We start from the raw sequence: 15,291 nt of genomic DNA on the forward strand, positions 1-15,291 counted from the left end.
GAGAAGTGTGAAGTTATGATTCTTTGTCTTCTGCAGGTTATCTGCAGCCCCTTTTTGGAATTTTTTATAAAAAGTTTATTAATGTATCTAATATTCTCTTTGGTCAAAAATTTTTTTTGATATGTATCAGCGAGGGTTTTTCTATATTCTGAGTGGCACTGTGTTGAGCCTTTAGGTTAAACATGTTTCATCTTTTTTTTTCAGTCTGCAAGTTATTATCTTCTTTATTTCTTCCCTTATTTTTTTCCATATCTTTCTGGGACTTCTATTATCTGGAAGTTAGTGTTTCCAGTTCTCATCTCCATGTGACTTAGCTTTTCTTTCATATTTTTTTATGTCATTATAATTCTTTGCTGCCTTTGGAAGAGCTCCTTACTCATATCTTACAGCTCACTAATTCATTCACTAACAACATCCACTTTACAATTTATTTCATTTATATACATTCTTTACTTTAACTGTTATATTTTTCATAGTTAATATTTCATTTGATTCTTTTTATGAACTCTTATTTCTGTTTCATTTAATCAATATCTTCCCTTATTCTTTTGAAAATATTTATTATGCTTAACGTAAAATATTTATGTTCCTATAATTATGCTACCTGTGGCATATGATGCTCAGTTTGCTTGCTTTTTTTAAATAGTCATTGTTCACCTTAACTGTCTACTTATTTTTTCTTTGGAAACATAAGTCTACTAATGTATTTTGGGCAAGAGGCCAGTACTCAACCTCTATGTTACATTCTTCCAGGTGAATATAGGAAAGAGGAGAGAGAAATTGTTGACTGTCCTTTTTTTGCCACTACTCTACCAGGCAACATCTCTGGTGAGGGATTCTTCTCTAAACTATCTGGTAGAAATAGCACTGAGTAGAGTTAATCTCAGACAAGTGGTTTTCAAGGTAAATGTTTAGTAGAGTACAACCACTGTTTTAAAAATGCAGTAGAATTGAACATAGTGGAAAATATCAGAGTACCTCACAGTTGATAAATATAAGTACTGTTTAGTGAAACTTTTGTTTTAGGTCTATCGCTATCTCTGTATCTATATCTCTAATACACACAAAGATATGTATGGGGAAAAATGTATTCTTTACTGTGGACCCAAATCAAACATTTTGAAAGCCATTGTCCTGGATTATAATCCATCCATCCTTAGGTCAGAGTGGTGAAAGCTGCTGATCCACCTCTACCTTTTTTCTCTGGCCCTTCAACCCAACAGGGCTTTGGGTCTTCCTTGTAATTGTCCTGCTGACACCATGGTTTTTATCTCACAGGGGTAATGATCAGCCATTATCCTTTCAAGACAATATTAGAATGAGTCAGGAGCAGAATGTAAATCCTATCTTTCAATTCATCTTCTGCTATACCTGGAGCATCTAATATAATATGTCAGTGTACTCCCGCTTCCTTCCTTCCCGGGATTACTACATCCTCAGGCTCTTCAGGGAGCTCTCACAGTATTAGGTAGTTCCCAGATGTTTGCTTTCCTCTCCCTTATTTACTGTTAGTGTGATTGATCTTTGGGGGCTGAGAGAGAACCAGTCACCCTAGTTACTTTTCCGCTTTCTCAGGACCTAGAAATACAAACATTTTGAATATTTGATATTAAGTCCTCTATTAAATTCAGAATCCTGCATTTTTGACTTAATATTATAACATGCATTTTCCTTTATTGCCAAAAGTCTAAAGGAACACCATTTGAATGGCTATATAATATTTTATCAAATGATTTTACCATAATTCATTCAGTCATTTCTCTATTGTTGGACATTTAGATTGCTTCCACTTTTTTTCACAATGAAATATAAGTCTGGGTTGGGAATTTTTATGCTTAAATCTTTGCCCAGGGTTTAGATTAGAATGATCTTTTAAATTTGTGCTCCCCAGTTTACAAAGAGCTCATTTTTCCCCACTGATGAATTGTTGTAGCTGAAAGGAAAAATTGCTATTAAACAACAACAACAATAAAACAACTGGAACCACTTCTACATTCTAAGGTTGGTGAGGAATTATTCTTAAGGAGAAACCTGGTATTTTATTTCGAAGACATATTAATGGAACTTTGCTGTGGAGTTAGGATGATGTGAGATGATATGATGAAGTGTCGATTAAGGATACTAAGCTTTTCTGTATTATAATAAAAGGGTTAGCAGCTCTTCTGCTGTGCAGTCACATTGGGCTTCATCAGAGTACATCTCTGATCAGGAGTTTGTAAGGAGTCTTGGCATTGGGAAGAGGAGAGGAGTTGGAAAGAAGGACCTGGTTCTGAGTAAACACAGATCCTAGGAAGATGGCCGGAGATAAAAGACTAATGAAAGAGGAGGGTTCCAGCAGGAGATTCCTTTGACAAGGTGTGTGGATGTGTAGCTGATGCAAACATGTCTGATACCCAATACTTAGTGTTTTAATTTTCCTCTTTCTCCTTCCTTCTCTTCATTCACTGTAAAATTTTTAATAAATCCATATTAGTGACTAATTTAGCTAGCCTTGTACTATAAATGCTGCCTTGAAGAATAAAGGGCCCCTCTTGTGGTTACTGTGAAATCAACCAGAGAGAGCTGGAGTAGCATTAGAAGAGCTGATGAGGAGGCCCAAGGGGATACAGAGGAAACTTGGGCTGGTAGGAGACAACCATGACTTGTGAGCACCTGCCCCAGGACGTCTTGGGAATATGCATGCAGAGGCAGGATTTTCAGCCTAATGCACAAAGGAACTTGAGTTGTTTTATTCAGATGGTAAAGGACACAGGTCCTTATAGTGCCTTTAAGGACCATTTTCATGTTATCAATCCCAGTTGTTGTCCAGTAAGTATATATTTAGTTGTTCAATGTCTGCTTTCCCTTTAGAATATGAGGTACATAAGGCCAGGGAGAGGTTTGCTTTGTTTGCCAGCACCTAACACAGTCTCTGGCACAAGATAAATGCTTGGTAAATGTTTGTGAAATAAAGGATTGTAATCAATTATTGTTATTTCTATTGTTATTAAAAAGGAGCACCCAAATACAACACTTATAATGCTTAAGTATTGGGATTATGGGCAGTATTCTCTTCTATTTTTCATGCTTCCTATACACTTTTATATTATTTTCACTGAGAGAGAAAGAATTGACTCTTGCTTGGTAAGACCTCTTTAAACTGGGTCTTATATTCTTTAGAGTTTGCCTCTGTTTCTGTGTTCTTTCTGATAACTGAGATTGATTGGTGAACTCTGCTAAGATGCCCAGATTTACCCACCAGAGAACTAATTACAGTTGTTCAGGGGCACTCCTCTACCTTTTGGATCTCCAAGTTTTGTCCTTCAGTCTACCAGTGTGGAAATTTATGTTTAGATTCTGATTCTTCTTATGTATGTCTCGATAAATGATGAAAATATCGCTTAGATGAAAAATATTATGAATCTAAGATTTTTGTATTCATAGGCACATGCTATGTCCTTAGAGGAAAGGGAAGGTTTTCATAAATCAAATAAACACATACTTCCCTCTTTTTTGGTTGCCTTCATTAATAATTAGTTGACCTTCACTTACCTTGAAAAATGTTATAAATTTTTGACCACCTAATCCCTCTGAGAATTGAGAGGGGATTTGTTCCATTGAATGTAATGGGCAGGCTGATAAATCCAGATTCTCTCGGTTACTGGCATTCTGTCTTGAAGTTGACATCCTGTGTTTGATCTAGGTCTTCTCCTTGGCCCTTTAAATCATCTTCATTTTGATAACATTATCTGGTAGAAGCAGTTGCAAAAACCAAAAGGAGAATGAATATTCTTTTTTGAGACTAGATTGAGAATAAAAAAGAATCCTGAAAGCACAACCCTAATGGGATGGAATTATATGGATCTTGCTTCACTTTCTCACCTCATAATAGTAGTGCTCAATCTCTTTGCTGTTCTTCACTTTGAAACTTTTCGTGAATGTGGTCTACCTTTGTATTCACTCCCTCACCTCTCTTTCACCCCTTAAGTTACTGCAGCTGGATTCCATCCTACATCACCTTACTGAAACGTTTATATGATTAATAATCTCCTAATTGACAAATGTGAAGTATAACTTTCAGTCTGCCTCTAATTTGATGTCTCTGCATTTTTTTTTTCTTTTTTGCCTCTGTTGGTTCTCTCTCCTTGAAAATCTCTCCTTCTGTGTGTTTCATGACCCTGAAATCTCTTAAAAGTCTTCCTCCTCTTTTAGATTCTCCTTTTCACTGATTTTAATGTCTCTTCTTTCTCCACTACCCTTTGTATGTTGGTATCCCCAAAGGTCCCATTCTTGGCTGCCTTTTCTACATTGTAAGCTCTTTAGATGATCTCCTTCAGTACCACGAGTTTAACTAGCACAGTTATACTGAATGCCAGTATTTCCAAAGTTTATGTTTCCAGCTGGGACTTCTCTCTTGGATTTTGGGTTGCACCTTTCTTATCACCTATGTGGTACATCTTTCAACAGTGTAACTAAAGGCAATGCAAACTCAATATGTCTAAAACTGAAGTTATTTCATTCTTTTCCCCATAAAACACCTGGATCCTCTTCCTGTATTTCCTATCTTAGTTAATGAGATCATCACGTGCCTTCCAGAAATCTAGAAGTTATTCCCGGTCTTTTGTTCTGCATGTGTAATCAATCACTAGGCCCTGTCAATCCTAATATAAACACCTCGCAATTATATTTTCTCCTTTCCATTCCACATGCCATTGCTCACATAGCCTCCACCAACTCCATCCTCTCTACTGCCCTCCAAATTGTCTTTCTAAATTACAGATCTGAATCTTGGCAAATACCTGCTTAAAAACCTTTATTGCACAGAAAATGAAGCCCAAGCTCCTTAGCAGGGCAACAAGGTCACTCTCACAAGAAAACCGTCTCATCTATGTCCCCATGCACTTTGTACATACCTCTCTTATGGTCCTTGGCATATTGTATGTGATTATTATGTGGACTACATATGTGATTATCGAGTGGATGGCAAACTACTTGACAGCAAGTGTCGTGTCCTTTTCCCTTTTGTGTTTCCAGTGCTAAGCACATGGAATAGAATGATATTTAAATGAAGTGGAGGAATGGACAAACTGGATAAGAAATGTTGACAGATTCTCTCCGCAAAATGACAAAGACCAAAGAATCAAAGTATAAGAAATAGATGGAGTGATGTGAAAATTGCAAAAATAAGAGAGGTCACCAGGTTATAGAAGTCCATTAACTGGGACACTGGAAAACTTGTCATTCCAGAATCTTCCCTATGCTTTCCTGTGGGCTGCCTCTCTAGTGGTTTTAAAATATGTCTGCAAATTCTTGACACTCCTCCCTTCAAAAGGTAGAGCCTAATTCTTCCTCTCTTGAATGTGAGTCAGACTTAATGACTTGCCTCTAACAATAGAATGTGGCAGAAGAGATGCTATATGACTTTCAAGGGTAGGTCATCAAAAAATAGCTTCTGCCTAGATCTCTCTCTTTCTCTTTTGGATCACTCACTCTGTGGAAAGCTTGTCACCATATTGCTGAACACACTCAAGCAGCCTGTGGAGAGGCCCTTGTGGGGAGAAACTGAGGCCTCCACCAACAACTAGCTCCAACTTTCCAGCCATATGTATCTCACCTTGATAGAGAATCTTCTTGCCAGTCAAGTCTTCAAATGACTGCAGCCCCAGCCAACATCTTAATGGCAACCTCAGGAGAGGTCCCGAGTTGAAATCACCCAGTGAGGCTGCTCCTGAATGCCAAACCCACAGAAACCATAAGGATAGTAAATGTTTATTCTTGTTTTAATCTACTAAGTTTGTTATGTGGCAGTAGATGACCAGTACACTCTCCACTAAGAATGGCTGTCCTCCCAATCTTTTAGAATCCTACATATTCTTTTTTTTTTTTTTTTTTTTTCGGTACGCGGGCCTCTCACTGATGTGGCCTCTCCCGTTGCGGAGCACAGGCTCCGGACGCGCAGGCCCAGCGGCCATGGCTCACGGGCCCAGCCGCTCCGCGGCATATGGGATCCTCCCAGACCGGGGCACGAACCCGTATCCCCTGCATCGGCAGGCGGACTCTCAACCACTGCGCCACCAGGGAGGCCCGAGAATCCTACATATTCTTGATTTAAATATTTCAGTTGTTCTGGGTTGTTCTCAGTTTCCTCCAATCAGAATTCATGTTTCTCTCATAGCTTTAACTCTATTTATTGCATAGTATCATTCTTTTTTAGCCAACATGTATTCATTACCCACTCTGTACTATAGTCTATGGTAGTCACTAGGGACCAAAAGATGAGAGATTCAGAGCTTTTGAAATTTTTTTTTAACCTCCTTCAATATATCCAAGTTTCTTTGAGAAAACACATTTCTTCTGATTGTTCTTCAATCTTTAGGTCATCATCAAGCTTAAGAGTATGAGCTCTGTGGTGATGGTGTCTGGGTGAGGAGCCAGGCTTTGTCTGCTTACTGTCTTGGCTGACTGTCTGCCTGACTTTGGACAAGGTACCTCTAGAGGTTTCAGTTTCTCTGTCTGTCAGGTGGGCATAACAGTAATCCCTGCCTCATATTGTTATTATGAGGATTAAATGAGGTCATGCGTGTGAAACGCTTAGTATGGCATCTGGCACCAAGTAAGTGCTCAATAAACACTTGTTAGTTTGTTGTTGTTGCTGACTGTCCCACCCAGAATCTAGCCTAATGACTTAATACAGTCGGTATCCAGGAAATGTTTGTTGAATTGAACTACAAAAGGGATAGTTTAGTGCCGCTGATGTTGAGGGAAGAGGCAGTCGGATAAGAGTGTCAGATGTGGATGTCAGTCATTGTGCATTGAGCATTGAGCACAGTCGATTCAATTATTTATTAATTGGTTAGTTAATTTGTCAGACATTCATTTATTTCCTATCAGATGCTATTAACTAGGGACATAAGACGTTGAGTGAAAGGCATTTAGATGGGCGAGTGCTTGGACACTGGAGAAAATATTTGTAAACTCAGGGGCTTCCACAGGAAAGCAATAGATTCAACAGTTATTAAGCAGCTCTTATATGCCAGACACTGTTACGGGAGCTAAGAATAAAGTGAATGATTTATTTTCATCCATTTGATAAATATTTATTGATTTCAGCCCCCATGGACCTTTCATTCTCACAGAGGCGGGGGAGATAAACAAATGATATTTATCATGGTTAATTACATAATATGTTAGGAGATGAAAGAAGCAGTTTTAAAAAAACAGAAAAGGAAATCAAGGTAAGGGATCAGGAATGCCAGAGATAGTGTATGTAGGGGACTTTGCAGTTTAATGTATTTCTCAGTGAGGAAGTGAGGGGCAGGGGAGAGACTGGAAGGAGGTGAGGGAGTTCATTTTAGTGATGCGCAAAGCACCTCTTTTACCATCTAGTGGACGTGACAGGCAATAAGTAAATAAATCATTTAATTTCAAATAGTGATAAATGCCTTGTAGAAAATAGGATAGCATGAGAAACTCAAGGTCCTGGCCCTGGATATCTGGGCTCTTCCATGAGGCCGCTGACAGTCACGGCCATCTGGCTGATCAGTGTCTCTATTGCCAACACACACCTGTTAGGAGGTGGTCACAACTTAGGTGTCTACTATGTGTCATAGCAGGTATCATATTCCAGCCGATTAGTCGACAGAAGAAGAAACATTTATCATCTATTAGTCATAGTTCGGGTGGCGTAAACGGGTGGTGATGGATTGTCTGACTCACTTGCAGACTGTAGCCTCTCTGCACGGGACAGGAGAAACTATGTGACGCTTGCCACTGCCCAGAGAGTGGGATGTTGTCATCGAGTGGGAAAAATCCTATTAGCCCATTTGCTTATCATGCAAACACAATTTCTCATGGGTCTAAATTTATCTTTCAAGGAGGACTATTAAAAGGAGCTGGTTCTTTCAGTTTTTTAACATAAATTTGAACACCATTGCTAATAGATGAGATATGTTTATTTCTCATGTTCAGGAAGGAGTCATCTGGGTTGTAAAATGTTTGTCTCTTTCAGTTCATTTGAAGACAGGAGGAGCGGGAGTTTGTACCCCCTTAAAAGGATGTAGAGAGTCGGGGTATGCAGAGCAGAGCCACAAAAGTGATTAAAGGGCCCAGGGAGGAAGGGAAATCAAAATTATTAGTCCTGCAGAAAGACGTGTGTGTGGCCAGGGTGAGGGGAGGAGGGGAAAGAGAGCTGACTTAATAAGTGTTCCCCCTCACTAGGGGTAGAACAAGAGGAAACAGGCTTAAATGAAAACAGGATGATTTAAGATAAGAAAGTTAAGTTTCTTCCCTGGGCTCTACAGGCTGGAGTCGCTTCTGTAAGATCTCCAGGGAAGATACACATCAGTGTGGTCTGGTTTGTCTTAACTTTGGTGACCATTTTACTTCAGGTGTAAGGCTCTGTCCATTCTATTCAGTGCTTCCAGCTGGTAAACAGAATACAGACCAAGTCTGAAAGCTGCTCTAGGCTGAAGAAATCTGATCTTAGTGTCGGCTATAGAGCTTCCAATTAAAATGTTCATTTGTCCTCTATGCCCCATACTTTGGGCCCTGGGCTAATTTAAGTGGAATATTTTCAGTGAAGTCCTGCCTAGAGACAGGAAAATGATCTAGGGGACAACTTCCGCTTTCTGTACATTCTATGGGAAAAACTATGGAAGCTCAGATTAAACTAGTATTTTTTTATTTAAATAATGTTTCTTGACACTTTTGCATATCATCAGTATTCTCCACTTAGAAAAAGCCAGCATGTATGAAATAAGCCCATTTATATGAAATGTTAAATCATATATATACACACACAGCTATGTAGTGAGTCATAGAAAGATACATGAAAGGTAGCCAAGAAGATGTTAATGGTGCTTACATCAAGAAGGTGGAATTCATGTGAACTTTACTTTTTTTTTTTGGTGGTACGCGGGCCTCTCACTCTTGTGGCCTCTCCTGTTGCGGAGCACAGGCTCTGGACATGCAGGCTCAGTGGCCATGGCTCACGGGCCCAGCCGCTCTGCGGCGTGTGGGATCTTCCTGGACGGGGGCATGAACCCATGTCCCCTGCATCGGCAGGCGGACTCTCAACCACTGCGCCACAAGGAAAGCCCTGAACTTTACATTTTTTATAGTACTGTGTAGTGTTTGGATTTTTCACAATGAGAATATATCATCTATATAGTCAGAAGAAAAACAAGAAAGTTATAATAAAGCTATTGAGGAAAAATACTACCAGCCACATTCTGAGATTATTATGATGTTGCAAAGAGGAAAAATAATTTGCTCAGGATTCAAATCCAAACCTCACCTGAAGGCATGTGACTGGCTTATTAGGTAATCTGGGGGATACAATAGAGCTACCAGGGAAGTAACAATCTGATTGGAGAAAAAAGTCACATAGGCCAGAGATGGGAAATAATAGATAAAGCCATTGGCAGAGACAGGGAATGCCTTAGGCGTTCTGTGAAGAGGTCAAGGAGGGCTTCCTGGATGATAGAGGGGGATAGCAGAGCTTGGGTAGCTTGGGGAGAAGGGGAAGAAGGTTCCTGGTGGGAAGGCACAGCAGAAACAAAGCCCCAGCGGCAGGCGTATACAAGGCAAGTGTGGCAGAATAATTTGCTAAGATAGTAATTGTGTCTTGTGATCTGTTTTCTGCAGAGGTTTAGCTGCAGGGCTGAAAGCAGAAGTTGCTTGCAGACAACAGACTTTGCTAGCTTTTGTTTTCAGAAGCCTCAGCTTTTTGGGGGAGTTATAGGAAGGAGAGAGGGAGTGACGAGGATCTTTGTGGACATGCGGAATAGTGAGAACAGAAGAGAAGCCGTTTTCCCTAAGACTACACGTGGGCTGCAGGTTAGGTTTGCACGGGCAGCTGCACCTGCTCCTACAAAGAGCCCCAGGCAGGTTGACCATGGTAAGGAAGAACTCCATGGTACTTCCAGGTACTTCCAGTGCCCAGTCTTGGCAAATACCCCATGCTAAATGTGAGATTCTCAGCATACATGCAAAAAAAAAAAGAGAATTTTAGAGTGCTAAGAAAACACGTAAATATACATATATAGCCACTTGTGAGAATATGTCATCTTGACAGAGTCAATTACCTTCTAAGACCTCAGTTTCTCCAGTTACCAAAAAAATGGATATATCAGTCCCTCCCAGTTCTAAACTTCACTGTATCTGTGAAATTGGAGCATCTGTCTCTGGAATCACTTCATTTCCACCGGAAATGGAGGGAGGATGGAGTGCACACTTCATTTTCAAAGAGCAACCACCAGAATCTGCACGTATGCATAATGCTTTTCAGCGGGAAGGAGGTGTACACTGCGTGGTAATTGAAACTGCCTTTTGAATCTTCCAAGCCAGCAGGATCTGATACCTGATCAGATGTGCATTGTTTTCTCCTTCCTGTAAAATCAGCTAAACCGGGAAGAGTCAAGTGCAAATTTCCATCATGACTGGAGAAACCTTCCCTCTACTCATCCACCCACTCTCTCTCTTCACCTATGCCCTTTATTTGTATAGATTCTTGCTTTCAACCAAAGGGGCTCAGCTCCAGAGAGAGACAAATCATGCACAAAGAGAAAAGAAAATCGCTTCCTAGACCTGAATATTTAGTGATGAACTAAACCTTCCGAGAGGGGGAAAAATATGATTCTGTTGCGAAGGGAAAATAAGTGTCCTCCAAATCAACGTGAAAGTGGAGACCCAGGGAAGTGAGGTGCGCATCTGTCCTTAACGCATCTTCAGAAGGATGGAGGCAGAGGCAATAGATGATATATCAGACATGGCGCTCTGCTTAGAAATTGCAATTCTAAATGTCATATGTGGTGCGCCTCTCTCGCTCTCCCCATAATTCAAGACAGTTCACAAGAGATAACTTCTTTTCTCTGCCACAATAATATTCTTCCGCTTGTATCCCAAATAAACAACTTTGGTTACTGCTTTAAGCAGTACCTTCTCCATTCTCCCACATCGCTTAAACCAACAACCCCTGTCTCTGTGTGATCTGGATCTCAAGCCCCCAGCCTCGTATGTGGCTACAGGTATGCTCCCCATTCTGAGTCCCTGTTCCTTATCAGCAGTGTTATTAAAGACAAGGTCAGCATTGCCCCACTTGTACTGTAGTTTTTCACCATTCTAGATAAAATAGGAATATTTTATATCTTCCTTTTTTTTCTTCTTCTTCTTTTTTTTTTTTTGTGGTACACGGGCCTCTCACTGTTGCGGCCTCTCCTGCTGCGGAGCCCAGGCTCCGGACGCGCAGGCTCAGCGGCCATGGCTCATGGGCCCAGCCACTCCACGGCATGTGGGATCCTCCCGGACCGGGGCACGAACCCGTGTACCCTGCATCGGCAGGCAGACTCCCAACCACTGCGCCACCAGGGAAGCCCTTTCTTCTTAATCTTTATCGTGATCTACATTTTTCCCCCGAGCTGGTGGTTTTTTCTGAGTGTGGACTTTTTTTCTTTTTATTAATCTTTGCAGACTCCAATCCAGCCATCTCCTTACTGAAATGAGAAACCTGGTATTCACATCATTCAACACAGCTGGTTTTGGAGCTTGGTGAAGATGAAAAACACAAGAAGACTTGCAAGCAACCTAGAGGGAATAGAGAGGTTGCTATTAATGTGTTTCTTCATTGAACAGGGCTTGGGCTTGTGCGGGTATTTGGAAAGAAAGAGAAAGTGACTGTTCAGAGACACTGGGGAAAGTGCTATCTGGGACATTTTATCCTGAGATTTATAGTAAATTAAGAATGGCCCGAAGTAAAATGTGACATCACTGTAGCTGATCCCACTAACATCGCATTAATGCCGGCTGCTTGACTAATAGTAGCAAGGAGAAGAAATTGTCCCTGGAGAGAGGGGCTGGTCTCAGGGAAGAATAAAATGTTCTGGGCAGAAAAGTAGAAATGACTGCACTTTATGAGATCCAGAGCTGCTTGGTGTTGGCAGAATATTCAGTCCTTTGCATTCCTTTGGGCCTTCAGAATTCCTCTTCTTTTCCCTGCACACGTTAGCTACAGTTAGATGTCCCCAGAAGTAGGTAATGAGGTCACCCTCTGAAGGTGAAGTATCCACAGATCAGCAAAGAATCAGTGAATTGAGCCATCTTCAGACATGGTCAGCCCGTGAGATGTTCTATACTTGTGTGTGTGGAAGTGGACACAGGACAGTTGTACATTCAAACAGTGAGCTTAGGATTTGTCTTTAAGACTAGAATCACAGAAATTGAAGAAAGAGTTGGTTTAATAGAATTAAAGTGGTAGCTTCTATAACAATAATCATACAAGTACTGTGCTGAGTATTTATGTACATTCTTGCTAAGCCTCATCACAGTCTATGAAATGGGCTACTGGCACTGCTTTATGGATCAGCAAACTGAGGTTCAGAGAGCTTGAGTGATGTTACCAAAGTCACACAGCTCGTCAGTGGTGGAGCAGGTTTGTGTTACCTTAAAACCTTTGCTTTATCAAGGGAAGTGTTCTCTGTGGATCTGGGGCAAAGGGGAGTAAGACTTCAGGTCTGTACATTGGAAGGAGACATCGTATTTGGTAGCATCACATTGTAATGACCAAGAGCATAGAGATCTGGACAGGAATCCAGTTGCCCTGCTTAGACTCATGTGGCAACCTCTCTGAGCCTCTGTTTCCAGTAAAACAGAAGTATCTAGATGTCATGTACTTGACATGAATGTCAAGTATTCAGATCACTTAGGAGGTGGAGTCTGCTGTGGGAGAGAGTCTATTTAGCTTTGACATACCTGGATAAATACCCCACTGGACCTTCCAATTTCTATGATCTCATGCTCACCAAGTCATCTTCCAGTTGCTAATTTTGTTTCCTGTGTACTTGATATGGCGTGTTTCCTAGAAATGGAAATCTGAATCTATAAGTGAATGTGTTTGTGTCTGGTTTCTGTATCGGTGTCTCCTGAGTTCAGGAAGTTTGTCCAGCCTGACACAATTCCTTTAAAGACACCGTAGACCCACCCATACTCAGCATACTCATGACCAGATTATGGAACATATAGGAAAGACCCTTCATCTGATCAGCTGTCTGGCCTGCTCCTTTCCCCTCACACTAGCCTGGCTTTGCTACACAGTCTTCCTTTGAACAGTTGAAATCAAAATATTAGCAGCACAGTAACTACAATGATGATTGATGTCATGATCTGAGGGCTTTACATGTGTCATTTGCTGCGCTTGGACACATCATGGACTCTCTTTCCTTTAATCTTTACAAGTCCCCTCAGAGATACCTTCTGTTTTACTGGAAGCTGGCTCAGAGAGGTTGCCACACGAGTCTAAGCAGGGCAGCTGGATTCCTGTCCAGACCTGTATGCTCTCGGCCATTGTGATGTGATGCTAGTTTTGTCTTAACTTCACCTCTCCAATCTGGGCCAGTCTTTTGCCTTTGGTGTAAAACCGTGTCTCCGAGAATAGACAACTTTGTATCAGGCTGCCCCAAGGAAGCACTCCATCCAACTTGTCTGGTTCTCTGAGACTTTCCTATAGGGGAGTATCTCCAAGAGTCTGGATGTATGGACATGTTTGTGTTCCCGGGCTTGACAAATAGAAGACCAGAACCCAGGCTTTGGTGTTCCCACCCAAGGGGATTTGGTGTGAGAGATGTGGAGGGTGGGGGCAGGAGGGCCTGGAAGGGAAGACCCTCTTGAAATGGCCAGCTCAAATGCCTTTCTGATTTCTCTGGCACTTCACTATCTTCTCTTTCATATTTCCATAGATTCAAGGCCTCAGGCACCAGCTGCCGCTGTGTCATTGAAGGAGGCCTTCATAGGCTTCCCTTGAGGAGTCATGCATGATGAGTTATCATTTCTCCAATGCCAAATTTATGATGATGATCATCATCATTCATAGCCAACCCCTTAGACTTAGAAAGCATCTTTCTGCTAACAGTCTCTCTCCTAAAGATCGTCTCATTTATCCTCACAGAACCCGAGTGATGAAGAGGAGGCAATATTATCATTTTTACATTATGGATGGCTATGATCAAGAAGTTTTTATTGCAGTACCTATTTTTATGTGGGACTGTTAGGTACTATATAAACAGATTCCACTAATTCATCACGTGACTTTTATGTGCCAAAATAACTTTGTGATGTTAATATCATATTATCCCATTCTACAGATGAAGATATGAAGTCTCAGAGAGGTTAAGTGACTTACTTATCAGCAAATGTGGTTAAATGAATAAAATGCTGTCCCTGTTCTCACCAAGGAGACAGTACTATAAATAATACATGGTCGTTGTTGAGCATTTACTATGTGCCAGGTGCTGTGCTGAGAAAAACACAGGAGTTCTCTTTGTTAATCTTTTTAACAACCCTACAAGTTTGTAACACTTTAGTGATCTATGATGATCTCCATTTAGTAAGTGAGGCATAGAGAGGCTGAGTACCTTGCCCAAAGCCACACAGCTGGAGGTTGGTTGACCTTGAGAGGGAAGAGCAGAGTGGAGCCAGGTTGTCTGCGTTGGATTCTAGCTCCAATATTTTCTTTGTGATCCTGGGCAGCTTGCTCAACTTTTCTACACCTCAGTTTCCTCACTTGTAAAATGGGAATAATACAAGTATCTACTTCATAGAGTTGTTATGAGGATCCTGTGCATTTTTATATGTGTATCTATATAAAATGTTTATTTTTTATGTATGTATAATATCATATATCTTAGAATTCTGCCTTGCATATGTCAGCTACGAGTAGCTGGGATTCAAATACAGGCACTCTGACCATAGAACTATTATGCTACTCTAATCCAAAAATAATTCTTCCAGGGGCAAAGGCAGTAACCTTTGAGCTGAGTTTCCAAAGAACACATAGTCAAAGGCTTGGCGCTTAGCAGTCTAGTTCTAGTTCAGTCGATGGAGAGCCTCCTGTAATGCTTCAGATGTCAAGAGGTGAAGTAGTGTTCTTTAACCCTTTGTAATTCCTCCATGAATTGGGGCTTTGGGGCCTAAGCATGTTTGTATTTCCTCTGTCTGGAGGTCATTTAATTTATTTCCTTAGAAAGATACATGAAAATTCTGCCAGTCATCTACCCTCTAGTTATTGAAAGATTTTTTTTCCTTGAGATTCCAAAATTGTACTTGACCATGTGTTGACAAACCAATTTTTCCTTGAAGGTTCAGCATTATGAACATGGGCCAGTCTCTTCATTACAAACAAAAAGTCCCAGAAGATGCTGCATTACCTTCAGAGAATATAGCAGAGCTATTTACATATGGAAAGCTTAAACTTTGCCTCCAACTAAATTTTGGGACTAAAGGAGCTAAATCCTTAAGAATTCCTTTTAAAAGACATTTATC

This window comes from Mesoplodon densirostris, chromosome 6, assembly GCF_025265405.1.
Source record: "Mesoplodon densirostris isolate mMesDen1 chromosome 6, mMesDen1 primary haplotype, whole genome shotgun sequence".
Taxonomy (NCBI): Eukaryota; Metazoa; Chordata; class Mammalia; order Artiodactyla; family Ziphiidae; genus Mesoplodon; species Mesoplodon densirostris.